The 15,688-nt window shown below is 40.4% G+C and overlaps 1 protein-coding gene across 3 annotated transcripts in view; it reads left to right on the top strand.

Annotated features, from left to right (window-relative positions):
- The window catches only part of adarb2 (adenosine deaminase RNA specific B2 (inactive)), a 309,605-nt gene that overhangs the window by 71,920 nt on the left and 221,997 nt on the right, over positions 1-15,688 (top strand). The gene's annotated exons all lie outside the window — the stretch shown is intronic.

Genomic DNA, 15,688 nt, shown 5'->3' with positions numbered 1-15,688 from the left:
ATTAAACCGCTTTTATAGAGGTTTAAACGTTCTTTTAATAAGAAGAAGGCTTTTTTTGACTGTGTAGAAGAACAATTTTAAAAGAGATTGTGTTTAACTTCCTTTCATAATTTAAATAAGTCCGTTTTTATTGTTGGGTTAATTATTTCAACGCACAACTGCACTGTAATAAAGCAGCAGGCAAAGGAAGTAAACATCTCTACATTTAAATGCACAGTGCTAAACATCCTGAAAGACAGCAGTGATAATTCTCTTTTTCTGTTGCCTCAGAAAATGTTTTTAGCTCATTAGAAGCTTGAACTCTGCTGCTCTGCTGCTATACTGAACACTGAGACATCTCAAGTTTGACTTGTGGGCCTGCAACAGAAAGACAAAGAAGCACAAAAATACCATTAGTTGTTTTATGCCTCAGAATAATATTTCATTTTATGTCACCATTTTTACTTTAGTCATTTTTTAAAAATTCCCCTCTTTGAGCCTGCTGTAGCCCCTAATGAAGAAGTGAGTGTATTAACTCAGACAAACTGTAAGAGAATCAGTTAGCTCTGTAATGAAAATAGAAAAGCATGCTGATTTTCAGTGACTGTAACATAAAAACCGTGGCTTTTTTCCCCCAACACTGAGCGTCTGTGTGCAGCCGTACTGTAATGGATGCTGACGGGGTTCATGGTAAACAAATCCCATGTGTGGTTTTAAGCCTTGCAACCCCACAGCATTTCTAGCAATGACAAACACACCGTTATGCAGTATTCTGTTTGCCTTTACTTCAGTAATAATAATTAAAATAATACAATTCACAGCCTTCCACTGCTGGAACATTTCCATCTTGCCACTTCTCTCATTGAGATGTTGTACTTTCTCTGTTTTGAAACGGTCACAACTGACTACACAGCGTTGTCTACTGCTGAAATTAATCTGTGATTGCTGAGCAATTTTATTTCATGTTGCACTTCACAGAGGAAAATTAGCAAAATGACATTTTGAAAAGATTGAAATAGAAGTTATATACCAGGGAAAGCTTTGATTCTTAGAAAAAAGAAAAAGCCTAACTGCTGCTAAAGAAATTCTCCTTGATTATTTCCTCAGGTATTTTGGCTAATTATCAGTAAGTTACCCAAACTGAATCATCAAACGCTCTGCTCTGCTCTGGCACAGGCCACAAACACTCCTCGAATTTTTTTTCCCTTGTTCCACATTTTCCACCACCTCCATGAAAGGAGGGAAGAGCTACATAAAATAAGCATTTATCTTTATTTTTATTTATATGTGTAACAGATGATAACATGACTGCTTGTGCTTGAAGATACTGACGTGCCACCCCATTGCATTGTGGAATATGGATGAACGCTCGGAGCGTGTTGACGAATCCGACTGCAATTGAATGCATAACGAGCTTTCATAAACACTTTGCACTTGTCATCAAACTACAAACAGACAACTGCACCTCATTTCCATAACCTCTTGATTTTTAATAGCCCAAGTAATTGAGACAAGGGAGACAATACATAAAATATAGTGCTGAGGCAAATGTATTTACATAATGGAAACGACAGAATTGGTTCCACAACATTAAGCATTGCATATGAGTATCACACAAACGTGCGCACATTAGCTGACGGGCCTTCGCAGCGTGTTTCCGAGCGGCTAATTTATCAACGCTGCTGATTCATTCTGATAACACGGGACATTAGGGGCCAGTTCAGGGGCCGGTTGTAAATGAACTGTGTCTTTGGGAAGCACTGATGGCTGCCGACTCATCCACAGCTGCAGGAGGTGGACTCACTGCAGCTCAAACAGGCAGGTCTGTTTTTCACGTCTCGTTGTTATATATCGATATATTTAAAAGCTTCCTAAGCTGTTCAAATAACTTCAGCACAAATAACGTAAAGCCAGACCAAGAGTTTATTTTTTTAAGCGTCATCATCCTTCATCTCAAATGCCAACTGATCATCATCTCGAGATTTCCACACAATTATTTTTATAGATCTTAAGGCAAAAAAAAAAAATCACAGAGGGATTATTCATGGCATTTGGGACATAATCCCTTAAAAAGGCTGCAGATTATTTGTAGATGGACTCGCTAAAACCTGTGTGTGTATTCAAACGCTTGTAAGCAGATTTCTCCCACAACTTCTATTAATTTCTTTTCTACCAAACTCCTCTTTTTTTGTTGCTCATTTCTAGATGGGCAAAACAAATAACCAAAGAGTGAAGATTACATGTCAGAGATTTATTTGCTCACATCTTTTGTTTGGCAGCCAGGCCCCGTTTCTGCTCAGAATTCCTAGAAATCACACACCCGTATTGAATCTCTCAGCTGTGTTTTTAGCTGTTTGCCAGCTGCTGCCTCCTCGTATTGTTCAGGTTACAATGCTCCTGTCAGCCCGGTGTTGTGTGGAAGCATACCTCGCTGTGCGTTTGTTTGCCGTCCCTTAAGTGCAGTGTTTGACCAGTGTCGTCACTCATTCATGGACATACTGTGGCTCTGCCTCTTAATTAATCACAGCCTTGTGATTTGAGGTTATGTCCCTAAAGGGATGTCGGTGCCACAAATAAAATCACGTTCACGAACATCTGGGTGGCTGTAGCACATCACTTTTTTTTTTTTTACTGTCTGCAGAATCATAGCTGTCAATCATCTGTGTGATGCGACCTTAAACTGTGTCATATGTACAACATATTCCTTCTCTTTGACCCACAATGTGCTTTTTTTAATGAACAAAAATAGGCACGGCAGAGATTTATAGGCCAACATTATTTTTTTACAGCCACACCGATCACCCTGTACTCTCAGTACAGTATATCAGCGTAGCATCAAGAGCACCGAGGGGGAAATGTGAAAAACACAGAGTGTAACGTAATTTATGTAGCAATTAATGTTTATACTCCCGTTCCTGGAGATGTGGCGGCAGAGGGGTCGAGGGTGGTGAAAGTTGAGGCAGGACACAGGACAAGGCGCAGGGCACCGAGGACGAAGGTCTCCTCACATCTGAGCCTCCACGTTCTGCTGAGGCCAGAGGAGACATTAGCAGGGCGGAGGAGTCGATCACCATCGAGCTCCTCGCTCCCACGCCCTGATGCTCTCTGACTGTGTGACATCTAGCGGAGCAGAGGAGGAAAGAGTGAGCGGAAACTCAGGCTGTACTTCATCATCCGCTTCCCCCTTCACACGGGAGGCAGACATAGAGGCGGTGCTGAGGTGAGGCAGACGTCAGGATGGAGGGCAGAGTCTGAGAACAGAACCTGCATCTGGAATCTAACAACCCAAGCAGGTGTGTTTGTGCATGCAGGGATTTAGTTTAACACAAAACTATCACTGCTGGATGAAAACCTTCCATTTCCAACATAGAATGTTTTGTAATGTGTTTAGGAAGGATTCAGATAGCTGCGTTTTAGTTAAAAGATGAGGAACTGCAGCCTTTAGAAGAGGATAACTACTGTTACAGTGTATACACAATATGTAGGAAATCTATCTCTTTTAATTAGTTTCTCTGCCTCACTTTGTCTTCAAAGTTTGTTTTCCTTCGAAAATATTTTTTTGGCCATTTTCCATTTATTGCATTTTAAGAATTATAAGAGGGTGTGCAGCAAAAGTTTCCAGCTTTCCAGGGATGTTGTAGTTCTTCAGTATTTGTCGAAGCTGCACAACCATGATGCCACTCCAAAAAATCTTTATTGTTTTTGACTGACGATTTGCAGCTTTTTTGTCGACCTCTACTGAATTAAAGCATCTTGCAGCTTAAACATCACTCTAAAATGGGCTTTGAACCTCACGTGATTTTGTATTTGTTCGTTCTTCATGCGTTGTTTACATCTTGCAGCTACAAGTCCCCGGTTTGATTCCAGCTGCATGGACACACATTGAATGTCATGCCCATTTTTCTCCTGTCATTTCCTGTATGCCTGTCTGCGATCATCTGTCAAACAAAGCCCCCAAAAATGTGAAATAAAATTGCAGCTGCAAGGGTATTTTTTTGAACAACTGCAGAATTGCAAAAGAAAAATAAATGCAAATTTAGAACAGAGCTCTCTTTAATATAGAGTACGGTATGCATGTGGTGCCTGTTGTGGGCTGAGTGATGGCACAAATAAAAAGCTAGATGTGAGTAATAAAAGAAGAGAAAAAATAGTCAGGAATATGCTCAATGCCAAATGATTACACTCAAGTTATATTAGTAGAAACAGTCCAAATGTGTATAATCTGTAGTGAAGTGCTGTTGAAGTGTATGAGAAATGTGAGGAGAGTGTTTCCTGTGTGGCTGATATTTCATTCAGTCTCAAGATTATTTTTAACCAGAATTATTTTCTGTTTCTGGTACATTTGTAAACATATGCCTGCAACGGTACAGTATATTCTCTGCATTGGCCTACATGCACAATCCATTCATAAATAAAGTCACTTCCCAGCAGGACAGAGACAGCCAGAGGACTCAAGTAAATGCACATCTTGCTGCGTTTTGCAAATTGTCCATGCCACCAATTGCCTAATGTAGGTTCATTCACAGCGGGGGTGGTTGTGGTTCAGAGTAGTTACCGGTGCTGGTTTCCATGTTGGGACAGTCCAATGTCACGCAGACTGTGCTCGTGTTGAGGGAGGGGGAATGAGATGTATTTCACAGATGTAAAGCTCTAGTTTTAGCCCTGAAACACTTCTGTCACATTTGTTTGTGTTTGTGCTGATAACCGCATTAAGAGCTGCGATGGAAACACCGCTGGCATTTATGAGGTTAATGAAGGTCAGTGCCGATGGAAACGGCGCGGCGCTCCTCTGTGTGTGCATGCATGGCTTTGTGAATTTACAGGCGCTTCCTGATTAAGGGTAGCGGCGGAGTAGTCGGCGGTTTAGGACACGGCGTCCTCTAACTGACTGAGCATTTAGCCGAGGGAAAAAGGGTTATTACTACTGACTGTGGTCTCTTGAGGACAGCTGATAAAATGACCAAGGAAAAGGAATAGCACAACTTTAGCACATTAGCATAATTAGTAATTATCTCGTAATAGTCCCTCTTGGCTTTTTGGAGCTCGGCAGTGAGGAATTGTACTTAAAGTTCAGGCACAAAAAACAAATTTAATGCCAAAATGTCTCAATAACACACTGCTGCTGAGAGCCGCCTCAGTCAGGTTGTGCAGAAAATGAATCACAAGTATCAAAAGCACAGATGCAGATTTAAAAAATTCAGAAGGTGACACTTAAGTTAATTAGTCTGTTGTTTGATGACTCCCACAGTTGGAAAGATAAGGGTATTACTCACATTGCAAATAACTTGTTGCACTTGTTGCTATGACGACAAAAACACAGAAGTTTAATTGAGTTAGTCATGTGTCACGCTCCATCTATCTGTCCACAACAGCTTTCAAAACAATGACTACTTTAGGGGAGACATTTGAGAACTGTTACACGGCACGCCGCTAATGTGTGTGTTGCTGCAATAGGAATTATGCTTCCGAGTGTATCAGATGATGCCTCTCTGTGTTAATTTGTTTGCATGCGTGTGCGAGTGTGTATCAGCGCCGTCTGGGTGTGTGTTTTTCCTGTCGGTGTGTACAGTGTGCTGGCGTTTGCAGGGAGCTGTCAGTCCTCATAAACAAAGATGTAGCGCGGCAAGTCAGCAGCATTATCGTTTCCCGTCAGTGTTTGTGCGTCTGCAGTCCACTAGACAACGCAACATGAGAGAGCTGCAGAGAGCGGAGCTGCCTCGTAGCAACTGTCAGGCGATTGTGTGGTGGCGTCGGACACAAGGAGCGAAATCGGCTGAGTGCTCTAATGCCACTTTGTATCATGCACTTGGCGAACGCATCACAGCAGTTAGAACAAGCGGAAATCTTTGATGTTTTTGGAGCAACAGGCTTCTGATTTGTTCATCCAGTTGCAGTATTTACAGTTTAAAGCAGCAGTTCCAAACCTTTTGTTTTTGTTTCAAACAGGGCTGCAATTCAGAATTACTTCTATTTGTAATGTGACAGCAGTTTTCTTTATTAATCCATTAACTGTTTGGTCGATAAAATGTCAAAAACATGTCCATCACTGTTTCCAGGAGCACAAGATGATGGCTTTAAAGGCGTTGTTGTGCCTGCTTAGCACTCTAGAAACCAAAATGATTTAGTTTGCAATATTGTGGGGTGAAGAACAAAAGAAAATTCTCACAATTTTGAACCTGGTCTCATCAAATATTTAAAGATTTATTGTCAGTTACTATTTTGAAGCAGCATCTGATCTTTTCTTTCCCAGGCATTGAATTGTTTTATGTGTGGTCGTTAATAAGAAAACAGAATAGATTTGGCAATTATCTTGCCACAGTGTTGATTTGTCCTGTGACCCTTTGTATGGATCCAGACCTCCAGCTTGAAATCTGTTTGTTCCATTGGTACAGATGTGGTTTCAGAAGTGGAGGGTACATAATGAAGTCAGGGATTCTTCAGTTAAAACAAATGGAAGTAAATGTTTGTTAAATTGAGATTTGAAATAGAAAATTAAGAGATAAAGATCTGAAGATAAGTAACCAAATATGCTGTAGATGTTTTTTTTTAATCTAAAAAGCATGCAAGTGAGGTATATTTTTCTGTCCTGAGTAGAGATTCCCTCTAAGGCTTACATTCCCCACATTCTCCACCAAAATGATATTGTTGAGCAAACTGTATGTACCCTCATAGTCAAAGATCGCAGCGTAAAAGCAAACAAACAATAGCTAAGCAATAGATTGCTGCTAATTATACAACTTTTTTTAATCAAAATTTGTTTTCACCTGTCTGAATTTTTGGCAGCTGGACTTTATTTACAAAGATGAAATATAAAAACAATAGTATTTTTAATTGTGAGGGGGACATGTCCTCCCATCCTCTGGTACATTTAGGTCCCTGATTTACTCCAAATGTCACTTAAATTGTCCTCTCCATGCCTGATCTTGCATCAGCTTCAGACAGACACAGAATGGTCCAGTGTTGACTTCATCAGCGTATTTCACCAAATAAGTCTTGTGAATCTGCACCGGATGTGATTCAGTCACAAAAAAATAACACTTTTTAGCGTAGCTGTTGGTTCAAGGCAGTTGATTTTTTTTTCCATTTTTTCCTAAAATACTTTTAGCATGCTATTAAGAGAAGCTCTCACGTTGAATGTGAACTCCTGCCAATAGCGTGGAAGCACCCCACACATCATGGTGGCAAAACATTTCTCCAGTTTATGATCCTAATTAGCTCTAACTGTGCCATCATCCCTGAGTCATCATGCCTGGAGAGAGGCCAGATCATTTGACGGTCCGCAGTTTCACACTTTCTTCACCCCTCTCCTCTTTTTCTTTCTCTCTTTAATGTTGTCTTTTTTCATTTCTGACTCTCTCTCTCTCTCTCTTCCTGCTTCTTATTTCAGCAGCACCCTGCTATTGTTGTCCTCCGTGTGGATTCTCAGCACGCTACCTGCTGCTGTGAAAAGGAACATATTTCATAAGCAGGAAAGAGCTAAAGGAGGTGTTAGAGTTTGGGCACCAAATAAAGCTTTCTGCCGTTTTATGAACTCAGTCCAAGATACAGCGAGTCAGCCATAAGTGCGTTTGAAAATTAAAAATCACAAACAGGTGAACGGCCTTTGTCAGCATCTGATCAGCTGGCCAATGTGCGCTGTTGACTCCGTGTGACTTAAACCTCTGCACTTATGTCATGCTTGAGTCACACGACAGCACAACTGCCCCGTGTGCTGTGCTGACACAGCAAAGTTAACACTGATACCCCGCCTCATATGGAATAATGAAATTGGATGAAGCAGCTTAACCGCTCGCCGTCCCTTCTCTCGCCATCAGACTGGGTGCCTATTTGAGATAACGTTAATGAAGGGGACTTTAGCCAAGAATAGACACGTCTTATTGCTGGGTGTGGAGGACGGGCGACGAGGAGGGGTGGGGCGCGAACAGCATTTATTTCCATTAATAAGATGGAGCATTTTACAAGAGGGCCTCTCCTGAGGGCTCTCTCCGGAGGTCGGAGAGAACCCTACACCTTTAACAACCTCCAAACAAATTCATTTTTGCAAGCTGGCACGTGGAGACAAAGTGCTGCAGGTCTTTCTCGACGAAACTTACCTTAACCTTGACTTTACTCCACACAACTTGGTCTGAGGTGGACACTCAATCACCATAATCACTCCTGTCCATCTTTTGTAGGTCATTAATGAGAATGTGAGCAGCTTGAGAAGACTAGTACACTGCTCCATCTCTTGGAGGGCTAGCATGAGTTAGCTTCAAGCTCTTCAGCTTTAGATGGACAGGTCACAATAACAGTGTCAGATCTACCGCTTCAAATTCTTGCTTATCTTTCAAACAAGTGCTTTCAGACATCTATAAACAACAATAGGCTTCCCATTGCTTGCTAGCAATTATTGGTTTCATTGTGTATAGTTACTTTAACCAGCATTAGCTCTGAGTTGGTTGAAAATTGTTGTGGTTCTGTGAATCTGATTTGACACACAATGTTGTGCTAAAATACTGAAGCTAAAGCTAAAAGGTCCAGGGCTAAAATCCTGCAGTTTCAGTGATACAGGTAGAAGACATGGAAACAAAAAAACAATGTTATTCTTGTTTGCAGTGTAGAACTATGACAAGGAAGAATATTTCATTGTAATTCAAAGCTACATTAGGACTTTATTGTTAGCATAGAAGGTTTTTCTTTTGTAAAGCTTTTTGTATGACAGTGTGAATATTTAGCTAATGGATGCTATCTTGGGTGAAGAGTTTGGCACGTGCTGCTGATTCGCAAACTTGTGGTACCATGCTCCAGACTGTGTTTTGAGAGTGTATGAGTACAGGTTTTACATGGCCTGGTTTTTCCATGATGTTGATTAGGCTGTTTTGGTTTAAAGTGCACTGTGTTCATAGAAAGCACTACTCAAAGAAAACAGCCACTCATATAAAATCACTTGGTTTCATGTTGGGTAAATCCGACATTAGAACACCTGATTTTACTGTTTTCAGAGTCATTTTTGGCCACACAGCTGAGTCAGTCTGAGTTGGTAACTGAGTGGAGACTAGAGGCTTGTCTGTGCACAGCTGCATAGCTAATGCCTACTGTAGCCTGCATGTGAGGTATTTAGTGAACATTGGTGTAAATATTGTCGCGTGTGCCCAGTTTATAGGAGTGATTTCAGTCAACCTCTGCTAAAAGGCTGGTGACAAAATGAATATGTTTTCAGGTTTAAATATTTTGCAAAATATATTTTTGAGTCACTGTCAATTCTTGCAAGATTTGTTAATGCTTTACCAAAAAAATTGGTAGCACCAGTGCTACCAGTGGAAAAGTAGTCTGGAGACCTGTGGAATCCAATGAAGAGTAGGAAAGAGCTGCTAACTTTATTCAAAATTATAATATAGTAGTGTCTAGGGTGAAACACCGTACAAGAGGAGTTCTTGCTGTAAACTGTGTTAATTTTATTTTTTAATATATGACCTGTAGCCCCACAAATTCAAGTTTTAACCCTACTCTAGGATCTAATGAGCTGATTAGCTGGATAGGCTAATTGTTTCTTCTTGAACTCACTGCTTCATCAGTTTTTTCCCCCAAATCCGGTTGTTTTTGAAAAGCTAAAAATACAGACAAACTTATTAAAAACTGAGTGTCACTCTTGTATGTTGGGGTCAGTTGTGCCTTTGTCTGTATTTGTAATAGCACACTGATGATACAGTATATCCCTGATGGACTAAGACATTATGTGATACATGTTGAGCTTTGTGGGAAACACTGTATTATCTCTGTCTAGACAAGAGGTTGATGCTACGGGCTCTGTTACTATGCATGTATACAGATTTTATTTTGCACTGTGATACCTTAATCTCACTTTGTGTAAGGATGAGATCACTGCATGTGATGATGATGGATTCACAGAAAATGGTAAATACACATTAGATCTGTGTGGCTAATGGAACTGCTTAATGGCAGATTAGTGTGTTGATAATGATGTGGGCATACATGTGAGCTTTCTGGCTGCTTCATTATTCTGCTCACATGTGAGCATTAAATAACAGTTTTTCCCCTCTTCACCCTACAGTAGATCCCTCTCTCATCCATCGATTCTAGCATCCTTTAGGGGCTCCTTCTAGGAGCGACCAACAGGCTTATCTTGCAAATCCTTTAAAAGGTATTTAGAAAAAATCTTTGCCTGCATTAACTGCGTCTGATGTTGTGCATATCACCACAGAGTTGGCCAGCGATGGTCCAGTTAGAGTTTTATTTACCTCTGGGCTGATCTGTGCGATAGGCGAAGTCCTGTTTTCCAAGTTTCTTAACAGTCACACAGTGTGGTGTTTATTTTTCCTCCTTGCTGCCCTGATTTTGATTTGTACAGCTTGAAGTGGTGGAGCGTAATAGATGTGTTTGCATTTGCCCGAAAAACTGAGAGTTCCAATCACTCATCCATTGCCTTTGATAGCTCAGAGTGTATTTGGCTTCACCCAGATAAGGCCTGAGTATACATCCAGTCGGATTCAGTTGAATTGTTTGTACACACATGGTGCTTTGGCATGGGTCTGCTTGGATGGGCTTTGGCATGATGGAGAATTACATCCCCACCCCCCTCCTCTACCTCTCTGACAGTGGTGCTTTGGGGCTGGAGCTGTTGGTGAAGGGTGTGCGGGACCCGAGGCTACGAATGTTTTCTTGCGTAAAGGACAAAGAGAGAGGATATCTCGGGGTTGAAAGAGTCCCTGAATTGCTGGCACAGATGGACCTACATCCCCACCATTCCATATTTAGAAACAAGGTATATTGTGTCAGTCGCTGCCAGAGGTATGCCAGTAAAAACATCTTTATTTTAGTATTTGGTGTTGGAAAAATCCTGCTGCACATCAGCTGCTTGAACAAGTTTGCTACACTTTAGCTTGCAGCTGTCTGCCATTTCTCTAAATAATGATGTGGTTGTGTATCTGCTCGAGAGGTAAACAAATACATTATTTGGATAGGAACAGGCATGAACAACATAGAACATTTTTGCAGGAAAAGCACACAAGACACTCGGTAAGGTTCATCCTCAGTAAAATTCCACCAGATTATTTGTGGAGTGTAGGATAAACCTTTTGCTGATGTTGTACAAATGTTATTTTTACCTCCTAATCCATTACTGAAGCCTACATGGCACCTTGCATGGCTTGAGGGTAACAGAGGGACTGAAGTTAGGGAGAATCTAAATGGTGGAAAAAGGAAGAGAGCTGCAGAGATTTTGGTCACATTTATGCAGTACGACCTGTTTTCTTTGTCCTATTTCAGCACCGTCCTTATTTTCTAATCATCATTAACTTTTCAGACAAACATTTCTATTCTTGTCACACCTCCTTATTACATTCACAACCTTGAGTAATCAAAGAAAAATATCATGCTTTATATTTGGTTAAAATGTACTGTTAATTTGTATGTTGGAAGATAAACTAATGTAAGTAACAATTTTACCACAGAAAATGACACAAGAAGTGTTTATAGTGTAAAGTCTGCTATTCAGTGGCATAATCTGAATACAAATTTAGATGCTCGTGATGTAAATAAATACAGAAAATAGCTTTGAAGTGAATTAATATCTACTTTATAGTATAGTTTTAATCAATGTGACTGAAAGACCTGTAAATTCATTCAGTTTTGTCATGAGCCTACTAAAGGGAAACTAATTTGTAGTATTTTGTTTCTCAAGTGCTGCACAGCACAATCAGCACGCCTCCAACGGCGAGTTAAATGTGTCATTAAGTTCAGATTAGGGTTCATGCTTTCCAGAATACACATAATTTCCTAAATGTCCAGAAACAATAATTGAAATCCAAATAATCATCAGTTGTACTTTGGCATCACACCAGGCTTCTGCCTCTAAAAAACCAGCCCCACTCTGAGCCGACTCGAACTTGTGCTGAAGGAAACTACAGTGTGGCCTTTTGGTTAGCGGCAGAGGGGAAGAGCGGCAACTTGGTTTAATGATAATAGCTCTGACGATAACGGTGATAATCCTCCTGCTATTTCTGCTGACTGCAGAGAGCCTGCGCTTTGTTCTCCGCTCCCCCTATTAGCGTGATGGAGGTTCATTTTAATTTGAATGGACCATCAGTGGGATAAGAGAAGTGCTCGTCGGTGTGCGTGTGCTGACTTGTGTGGAAGAGACATCGAGCACAGAGAGAAATATGTGCACATGAAAGGATACAGGGACACGTATGAATATCTGCTCTGTGTTTGCTGTCAAACAATGAGGCAACAATAGCCAAGTGGCCGCAGGTCACTGTGGCAACCTCTCTGGACTGCAGGTGCTATTATCTTCTTGGCATCTGTTCCAGGTGTCTCTCCTCACATTCAGCCTCATCTCAGGACTAAAAGATGCAGACAAAAAAACGCAGGAATCCATTGGATGCAAAAACAGTGTTATTGCTCTTCACCCAATATTTGTTTCAGGAAGAGGGAAAAAGGCATCAAGCCGTGGAACCGTAGCATTTATTGTACGAGTTAGATAACAGCATGTAGCAATTAATCTGACTTGATTATTTCTTCCAAAAATGTAGCTTTAAAAACTAAATCCAAATGCCAAACCGATGTCTTCTAATATATTTTTTGTTACTGATATTGAAAACCCAAAGGTATTCAATTTCCAGTGATACAACACAGAGAAAAATAGCGTATGTTTATGTGTCAATATAAAATTACAGGACTTTCTGTATCATAGTTGACTTTTTTTTTTTGCTGTTTTCAGGCCTAAAATCAACATGGCCACCGATAACCAAACACCACATGGCAATTTAGACAAAGATTCTTCTAAATATTATATATGCAACTGAGTAAAACTGAAATTGAAAGTTATTTATAAAGATATTGTAGTAAACCTGTTGACATGCCATAAATCCACACCTGACTCACACACTACTTTATATTAAATAACTCAGAAAGCCTTGGAGTCTGGCCTGTCTTTTCTTCAGGAGGAAATGACGTCATATGGAGCAGGTCATGTGATCTGGATTTAATAATAAGTAATGATTAACTTAGTTGAAAGGGATTTCTCGAACACAGATACAGTTTGTTATTTTCCATATGAAATTTGATATATTGCCACAAAAGAAATATCTGTCATGATTATCTCAACTTAATAAAAAGAACACAATCAAAACATTTTTTGAATAAGCTCAGTTTATTGTTGTTTAGTTAATTAGAAGGTGGTCGTTATTTGGATGGTTATTTTGTTGACATTTTAGTGATATCCAGTCATTTTATATTAATAAGTGATCGTTTCCATTATAAATAATTCCGTAATTTGTAAAAACATAAACATTAGTTTTTTTTAATTACTTTTAATAAAAATGTATGTACGACGTATCCCATGGACTTCAAAAGTCTCTCAATTGTATATTGTCCCTTAAACAGATTGGATAGATTGTGAAGTAAAAATGTGGGTACAACATCCATCCATCATCTATACACCGCTTAATCCTCACTAGGGTCGCGGGGGGGCTGGAGTCTATCCCAGCTGACTCAGGCAAAGGCAGGGGACACCCTAGACAGGTCACCAGTCTGTCACAGGGCCACATACAAAGACAAACAAGCACTCTCACATTCACACCTACGGGCAATTTAGAATGATCAATTAACCTCAACATATTTTTGGACTGTGGGAGGAAGCCGGAGTACCCGGAGAAAACCCACGCATGCACAGGGAGAACATGCAAACTCCATGCAGAAAGATCCCGGGAAAGCCGGGACGCGAACCAGGGATCTTCTCGCTGCAAGGCGAAAGTGCTAACCACTACGCCACTGTGCAGCCGTGGGTACAACATTCTTAAAGATTTAACATTAATTGTTTAACATTCATTGTGTAATGTATTTATTGTATCTTTATGCAAAGGAAATGTTTTACCATAACACAAGAAACTATTCTGCACAGAAAGTGAAATAATCAGACAAATTCGCTTTGTGTGCACATTTACTCTATTTCAGCGTCTATTGTGATTTTTGTGAATATATTTTGTGAAGAGAGTTTGACTCGTTCACCAACAGAGAAAATAACTCACATAACTGCTTGCAAGTTCGATTTTTACCAAAGTTATTCAGTATCTACTATACTGTACAATATATTTGCAGTCTACCATTTTAGTTATGCCTGCTCCCAGTGTAAAATTGATGCTAGACACAGTTCATAATATTGAGTGAATTCCTTACTTTGCCTGTTAAGTGTGACCCCACTTTGAGAATATGTGACCTGTCTGAAAAGGAGGAGAGTAGCATGCAGCCGGGGGTCAGTCAGGAGGAGGGAGTCAGCTGCAGGCCTGGACCGGCAACTGCATGTGGTCTGATCAGTTTCTTCCACTTGATGCCACCAATAAGGTTGTTTACAGGGTTTTTTTTTACTTCATGATGATAGCCTCATTCTGCATAAATGCACACAGCTGCTGTAGGACTGTACTATATATGCTTTGTGCATTCGTATGTGAAGTAAAAGTGTAAGTCAGCAGCCTCACGGAGACAGATTGCTGTTCTTAGTTGACCCTGAGTTTGTACCGGTTCCCTGTGGCACAGTTAGTTTGTACAGTCCAAGCCTGTTGTTGAATTGGCAGACAGTATAAACAAGGCTCAGCCCTGGCTCTCTCTGTGTGGGTAGTTTGTCATAGCCGTGACTTCAGGGCTATCTAAATAGCAGCAAGCGGGCGCGTTCATCATCACATTCATCCTTAGCAGGGTGAGAGATGGATGCCCTACACGTCCACCAGGTCATGAGTTATCACTCACCAGGGGCTGCTGGTTCATACAAAGGTCAAAGGACTATTTGTCTTCAGGCAACTATGTCTTTCTGGTGCACGTACACACACACATACACACGCACACATGCTCCCACTCACAACCACAATCACTTACCTGAGGACTCCACTTCTGGCATGCATTTATTATTTGACTTTATTTTTCATACTGCTATCTTGTATTCTCTGTGTTCTAGTGCACATCCTGCTGTTGATTGATCAGTTGCTTACTTATGGTTTATCAAATGGATATATTTGAAGTAGGGCTGGGACTTTAATGCGTTAATTTCGATTATTTAATTACAGAAAAAATAATGCCTTGAAAAAATAGCACATCTTTTTTTCATCTTTTCCCTAATTTCTGGCACACCGGTAACACTGATGCACACTCCAGCCTGGTAGCTGGCAGTAATGAACCTAAAGTCTGTTTATCGGCCGTGAAAAAGATGCACAAGACGCACTGTAGTGGACTGGTCACATGAAAGCGCTTTAGCTTCAGTCCGGTAGAAGCGTCGGATCAACATGGCGGCTTGGCCGCAAACTTTCTCTTTTATTGCACAAGCAATTCTGAAACAATCTGAGGCTACAGATAAGCTGTGCAGTTGCTGAATTTGTTCTTGTTTTAGTTCAACGACGACTAGTTTAGACGTTTAACGAATATTTAGTAAGATTTAGATGTATTAAGATCTACACTTAGTTGTTTTTTTTTTCGCTTTAAGTTAGACAAGAAGAGTATACCACTCATGTCTGCCTGTGAAATATGGAAGTCCTTCCAGCAGATGATTAGCTCATTTAGCATGAAGACCAAAAGCAGGGGAAAACTGCTGGCCTCAGTCTGTCTAATGTTAATAAGAGTCTCTCATTTCACAATTACAATTACATATATAGAGTGTTTGATTATTATGTCAGTAGTTCCAGCAGGTTAAACAATTAGAAAAGTTCAGTTTAAGATGTTAAGA

Source organism: Amphiprion ocellaris, chromosome 22, assembly GCF_022539595.1.
Source record: "Amphiprion ocellaris isolate individual 3 ecotype Okinawa chromosome 22, ASM2253959v1, whole genome shotgun sequence".
Classification (NCBI taxonomy): domain Eukaryota; kingdom Metazoa; phylum Chordata; class Actinopteri; family Pomacentridae; genus Amphiprion; species Amphiprion ocellaris.
Note: the sequence above shows the minus strand (reverse complement) of the source record. Positions and strands in the feature narration are given on the sequence as shown.